This window comes from Balaenoptera borealis (assembly GCF_965194805.1).
Source record: "Balaenoptera borealis genome assembly, chromosome: X".
Lineage (NCBI taxonomy): Eukaryota > Metazoa > Chordata > Mammalia > Artiodactyla > Balaenopteridae > Balaenoptera > Balaenoptera borealis.
The window spans coordinates 115,354,149-115,360,372 of record NC_138881.1 but is presented as its reverse complement, the minus strand read 5'-3'; the positions used below and the strand labels follow the sequence as shown (position 1 = coordinate 115,360,372).

General features: G+C 45.1%; 1 long non-coding RNA gene across 1 annotated transcript; it reads left to right on the top strand.

Moving 5' to 3' along the window:
• Positions 1-714: 714 nt before the first annotated feature.
• On the top strand, positions 715-2,825 carry LOC309620112. Its single transcript, XR_014239415.1, has 2 exons — positions 715-1,685; positions 2,626-2,825. It is a non-coding gene; the product is annotated as an uncharacterized lncRNA (long non-coding RNA).
• Positions 2,826-6,224: the final 3,399 nt, after the last annotated feature.

Sequence of the window (6,224 nt, the reverse complement as noted above, 5' to 3'; positions counted from 1 at the left end):
AAGAAGTGAGTTCACAAAAGGGAAAGGGAAGAAGAGGATAAAAATATCAGCTACGACATAGAAAGGGTCAAAAAGAAGCATGTCGAGAAAAAGCTGCTAAGGCCAGGAGGATGAGACCACAAAGAGAGCGACATTTCATTGACATGGGGTGGGCCACGAGGGTCTTCAGTGGCGACAGCAGCTACCCCTATATCCCCCATTTCCTTCGTACACCACTGAGCACGCATCAGATCTCAAGGAAATCTGAAGTGTCGTTCATGCCCTCCGGTACTGCATGTAAACTATCAGGTTTGTTTCCTGCTGGGATTTCTCTGCTTTGGCAAAGTATCTAAATGACTAAGAATCTTGAAATATTCTAAGAAATTTAGTTTCAGCCTAACTTCCAATGAGCCAAAGTGCACCTTTTCAGCTTGCTGAGAACAGTGACCAATGGGCACTTGGGCTCACAGTAATTATTTCTGCCTTCAGACTACCCTCTTCTTTGGTGGCGGTTTCCATCACCCTGCTAACACTGTCCCTGAGTCACCCGCAGTCAGCACGCGCACAGCAGCTGCATGGAAGGCAGTCTCGAGAGGCGCTGAAGGAAGACAGCCTGAAACGAAATATTTGCTACAGCAATCTGAACAGGGCTGCCTGGAAGGTGGCGGGGCTGTGTGTGTAGGGGAGAGAGGAGGAGCTGACACCTACTGCATCTCTTGGTGGTGGGGCTGTGTGTGTAGGGGAGAGAGGAGGAGCTGACACCTACTGCATCTCTTGCTGCTGTGTGCCAGGAACATAAATGCACAGAGCTTCTCATTTACTCTCCACAGAACTGCTATAAGCTGAGTGTTATTATTATCCCCATTTATATTCATTTATTCATCCATTTAGTCAACATATATGATTGCGTACGTTCTGTGATGAGGAAGCTGAGCCTGCGAGCTGGAAAGACTTGCTGGAGGGCACAGAGCTAGTACCCTGTCTTGTTTGCTCCATTCTCTGCTGAAATCAGAATATCAAAAATACGTCATTGGCCGTCGCCGTCGCCGTCGTCGTGAGTGAGGAAGCGCCTCGGTCAGGCCTGCTGAGGGCCCTCGCCGACGCCTGGGCTTACCCGCCGCCCCGCCAGCTCCGCTCGTTTCCCGTCCCTCGCGGCCCGGCGCGGGGCAGGCCTGCCAGGGCCATGGAGGACGAGGTGGTCCGCATTGCCAAGAAGATGGACAAGATGGTGCAGAAGAAGAACGCGGAAAGCTGTCTGGCTTGGAGGTTGCAATCCCAGGGAATTTTTCATCAGCGGGGAAGTCTCCATCACTACAGAGGAATCAAGGGAGAAGTGAGTCCCGGACTTCTTGGTGTCCACTGTACCCATGGTTTCAACAGGACTGGCTACCTCACGTGCGGAGCACAGGCTCCAGACGCGCAGGCTCAGCAGTTGTGGCTCACGGACCCAGTCGCTCCGGGGCATGTGCGATCTTCCCAGACCAGAGCTCGAATCCGTGTCCCGTGCATTGGCAGGCAGATTCTCAACACTGCACCACCAGGGAAACTCCGGAATAAAGCCTTTTTGTAGTCATGATATTTGACTGATGTAGAAGGCATGTGGCCAGATGATGCAATTGAATACTGGTGTTTTATCTTTACAAGTTCTCCGTCATTCCATAAGAAAGCTGCTCGTCTTCTGGTTTCATAAGAGATGGTGAACAGTGGTAAAATATCCAGTTGACCGAAATTTCTAGAGTACACTTCAGGGAGCGAATGATGGGGTGGAATGTTGGGGCAGAGTGAGAGATACAGATTCTGGTGAGACTGAGAGTCATGCACAAAAATTACTGGGCTGTGGTGAAGGGAGAACAAAACTAAATCAGGTTCCTGCTGGTGGACAGGAAGCCAAAATGAAGAAGAATGGTGCATAGCTGGGCAGTGTAATTAGGCCCCTAAGTGCTGTGTCTTCTGATAGTAATTATGAACAGAAACCAAATAATAGTTACTAATAACATGGAGGTGACCAATCCTTGAGAGCTGAGGCAGAGAGAAGGAAAGATGGCATTATGCCTTGTCTCTGGTTCCTTGAGTTTCCCAGGCTGGTTTGTGACCAATCTTGGGTGAAATCATAACTAAGTCATTTCTGCTAAGGTGATCAGCTTTCGTGGGGTCCTTTCTCTGCACTCCGTCCAATGATAAAGCCCACTGGTTTATGCCTCCTGGAAAACAGTTATTCCAAAGCAGTATAAGTGAAGCATTGATGAAACAGCTATGAAGAACATGTTTCCACGTGGCCTCGCACCACCTTTTCAAAGTGCTGTAAAACTTTTTTCATCCAAAAATCAGTAACAGAAAAGGATTGGGATCAAATCCCGTACAGAGGTAGTGTAAGAAAAAAGAGAATAAGGAGCAGAATAGCATGTCTTCAGACAATAAAATCAAGTTGGAAAAGACAGGTCCACAAAACAGATCAAAACTGTAACCTATTATTTCAAAGTGGGCTAAAAGATGTTAGGAAAAACAATGCGAAAGATGAAAGAACATGGATCGAGGAGGGAATGGGGAGTTATTGTTTAGTGGCTATAGAGTCTCTGTTTGGGATGGTGAAAAAGTTCTGGAAATGGTAAATGCTGATAAATGCCACCTATGGGTGTTTGGTTTTAGTTGATCTTCTTCCATGAAAGGGTTTGGAGAGATTCAGAAACTATGCTGCTGCCTCCATCTTTCTGATGTCCTGCTCAATCTTTTGACATAATTATTTTGAATTTGCACAGTGGTGATGGTTGCACAGCATTGTGAATGTATTTAATGTCACTGAATTGTATACTTGAAAATGGTTGAAATAATAAATTTTGTTTTATGTATATTTTACCATAATAAAAAAAAGATGAAAGAACAGCAAAAAAAAAAAAAAATACGTCATTGAGGATAAGAAGGGTAAAGCAGCTTCTTTCCTTATCTCCTGAAATTGGTAACACAGACTGTAGTTAGAAAGGCCAAAGAGATCAGATAATTATTACAGGAAAGTATTCTGTAAGTATACTACATGGGAGAACAAAGTGACTTGGGGTTTGTCAACTCATCACCACATTGAATGATCGGGTAGGTAGTTCCACACCCATCCGTCTTCCAATGCACCACTCTGCTTTGTAAGAATATATGATATTTTAGCCTGTTGCTTCAAAAAAGCTACCTCTGAGGAAGTCCCTCTAGTTCTGACCTAAACCATCTGGACTGACTTCCAAGGAGCTAATTTGACTAGATTGGTTCTTCTATCACTTGCTTTATGCTTATGTAGACGCAGCCAAGGAATTCAGTAAATTCAAAGGATGCTTTTGCTGCCTCCTAGCTCTGTGAAGCTCTGTGAAGCTTGGAGACATTCAGGTTTTTCAGGCACAAGCAGCCCAGACTGCAGTGTAAACACGAGGGCTCCATGAGCTTAGGCATCAGGAAACTGACAACTGCTACTAAAAGTTCTACTCTTCCCTCCATGAAGTCTCATGAGGCTGACATTGTCACTAGCCATGCCTTTGCCAAGTTCAAGCTCACAGAGTTGTGGAGTGAGTAAAATAAAGCCCAGTGCCTCTGCCTGCCTTAAAGCTGGGTCTTGGCTATGGCCAGTCCTTGAGGCATTTGGTCGGAGTTTGGTGGAAGCTGTAAGTTAGTGTCCCTCCCCCTTCCATTACCAGCTCAGCTAGAATCAAGGATCTGCTGGTTAAAGCCAGGCTGAAACCAGTTGTCAAGATACCAAAGGCATCGGTCCCATTAAAGAGGGCTCCAGGTAAGGGAAAAGATTAACCTCTGGATGCTACAGGCCAGGCCAAGGGTCCTCAACCATTGTGAGAACAGCGGATGCTCTTAATTTCTGTAAACCCTTGGAATACTGATAGAAGAGGAATAGGGGGTCATGATCGAGAGGGGAGATCTTAGCAGGAAGGCCCTGAGCAGAGTCAGGGGAAGAAGACAGATGGCATGTACACATTTTAGTCCGTGAGTGGGTCAGGGGAGCAGAGAGAACCTGGGGCCTCTGGGGGATCCTGGAGGGCCATGGGGATTGCTTCATGCTAAGAGAAAGGTAAAGAGTAATATTTGCCAAGTGGCTACTGTGTACCAGGCACTGTGCCAATTGTTAGACACGTTCTTTCATTTAATTCTCTTGTCATCTCTATGAATGAGCTCTTATTATCTTGATTTCGTAGATCAGAAAAGTGAGGTTCAGAGACATGAAGTCACTAGCCCAAGGGCACACAGCTAGTGAGGGTCGGAGTCCAGAGTGAAACCCAAGTCTGTCTCCCTTTATAGTTTCTTTCACTGCATCAGCTGGCTTGAAATGCGCTGAAGCATGCGCACCTCCATCCAGAGTCCCAGTGATCAGTAAGAGAGCAAGAGACAATTGTGGACAGTAGGAGAGCGTGGCATGAGGAAGGCAAGGTAGCTGCGGAATGCTGAGAGAATTCAGGCTGATAAGCATCCCCGCAATGCCCAATGGCCTCAGAATTCCCAAGAACAACACAAGCAAAGGCCAAGGGTGTTTGCACTCAACAGTGGAAAAGCAGGAGTGAGAGCGTGATGTCATCAACACACTATTTTCCTGGCCGTTTTCACATAGTTCCTGGCGCAGGAAGAGAGTCCTTCACATTGCAGATGCTGGCCTAATGAGAGTACACACCACAGTGCAGCAAAGGGCTCTCGAATCAATAGTGCTTTCTGGCATACACCTCCTTGGTAAGCACTTTTGCAAGGTGGACATAAAAATAAATGTGCAATGTAATATTTAAGAGTAACCTTTAGCTATTAAGCTGATTGCCTATCAAGCTGTTACCTTTGCAGTAGAAGCTCACTAATTTATGCTCACATAAAATCCCAATAGGCAGGTACCTCATTCAACACACCCTAACCCGGCTGAGGGGTGAGGGAGGAGGATACAGGCAGGGAGGCTCTGCGGTCTTCTTAACTCAGGAAGCCCACCATGCAGAACTTCAGTCTCTGACTTTTCACTGTCCTAATAAACAGCAGTAAGAAGTCCATTGCCTTTCTGTGTTTCTGCGTTTATGTGCTTGCCCGTGATTCCAAACGAAGCAGTCTGCAACAGGCCCTTCAGTCCCTACCAAGAGTCAGCCGAACTTAAGGAACCTTACAAATAAGCCCAGCTCCGAGAGCTGGTATCAGAAAATGAAAACTCTTTCTGCGCTTTTACCAATCAATTCTTCATGTGGAATACTATCTAACCCAACAGTCACTCTCATTTTTTTTAATCTTTTCCTAGCAAGGAGAAAATTCTTCACATGCTTAATTATCACCTTTCTAGCCTATGTCCAGAAATCTCCCAGGATTTCTGATACAGCAAATTCAAAAATGATGTGACATTTTCTTTTAGTAGGCAGAGATGGCGAGTCCTGAATCCATCCTTAGTCTCTCAGCTGGCCTAACGAGCAAGGGCATTCGAAGCAACTGTCCTATCCCAGAGCACTTCTGCCCACAGTTTCTGTTCAAATACTTACAGACAAAAATTGAATGTGTGATGAGTAAGTAAGGCTACAAAATGATAATTCCTATATAATCTATTTAATTCTGTGTTTTTTAGTGTATATAGCTGCTGTTGCTCTATGCGATGAGGGTCTAACAAAGCATGACACAATAGATAACTTGTGAAGATATTTTAGAAAGGATTGACAGAAGTTTGAAAACTTTTGATTTGCCTATTCTAACCCGCACCAGTCATCCATAGCTTTTCAAGTCTCTCTTTGGTAGCCCCCAATTCAAACACGTACACACATGTATGCGTGCACACGTGCACGCTTACATACATACATGCACACATACAGACTACAGAAAAGGCAACCTTCACTCCCAGGCTGGAAAAAGGTAAGGATTCGAAGCATCAGACCAGGCTAGCTGTGCTCTATGAAATAATGATTAGAGCGTGCATTTACTGAATGCATACTATGGGCCAGGAAAACTGTCAAAATGTTTTCTTAACATTATTGAATTTGAGCCTCACATTTCATTTATCACCATGTCATGTCCGAAGGAAATTGAGACTCAGAGAGTCTAAGTAATTTGCCCAAGTTCACACAGTTAGTGAGCAAAAAAACTTGGCTGGCAGCCCAGGTTTCCCTGACCAACTATGCACATTCTTTAGTTATTGATTTCAATGCCCACAAAAAATATGGCAACCTTGTTCAAGATTTGAAGGGTTATTCAGGCTCTATCAACCTTCATTTGGGAAGCACAATGGAATAAATGAATGCAAGTGTGGGTCT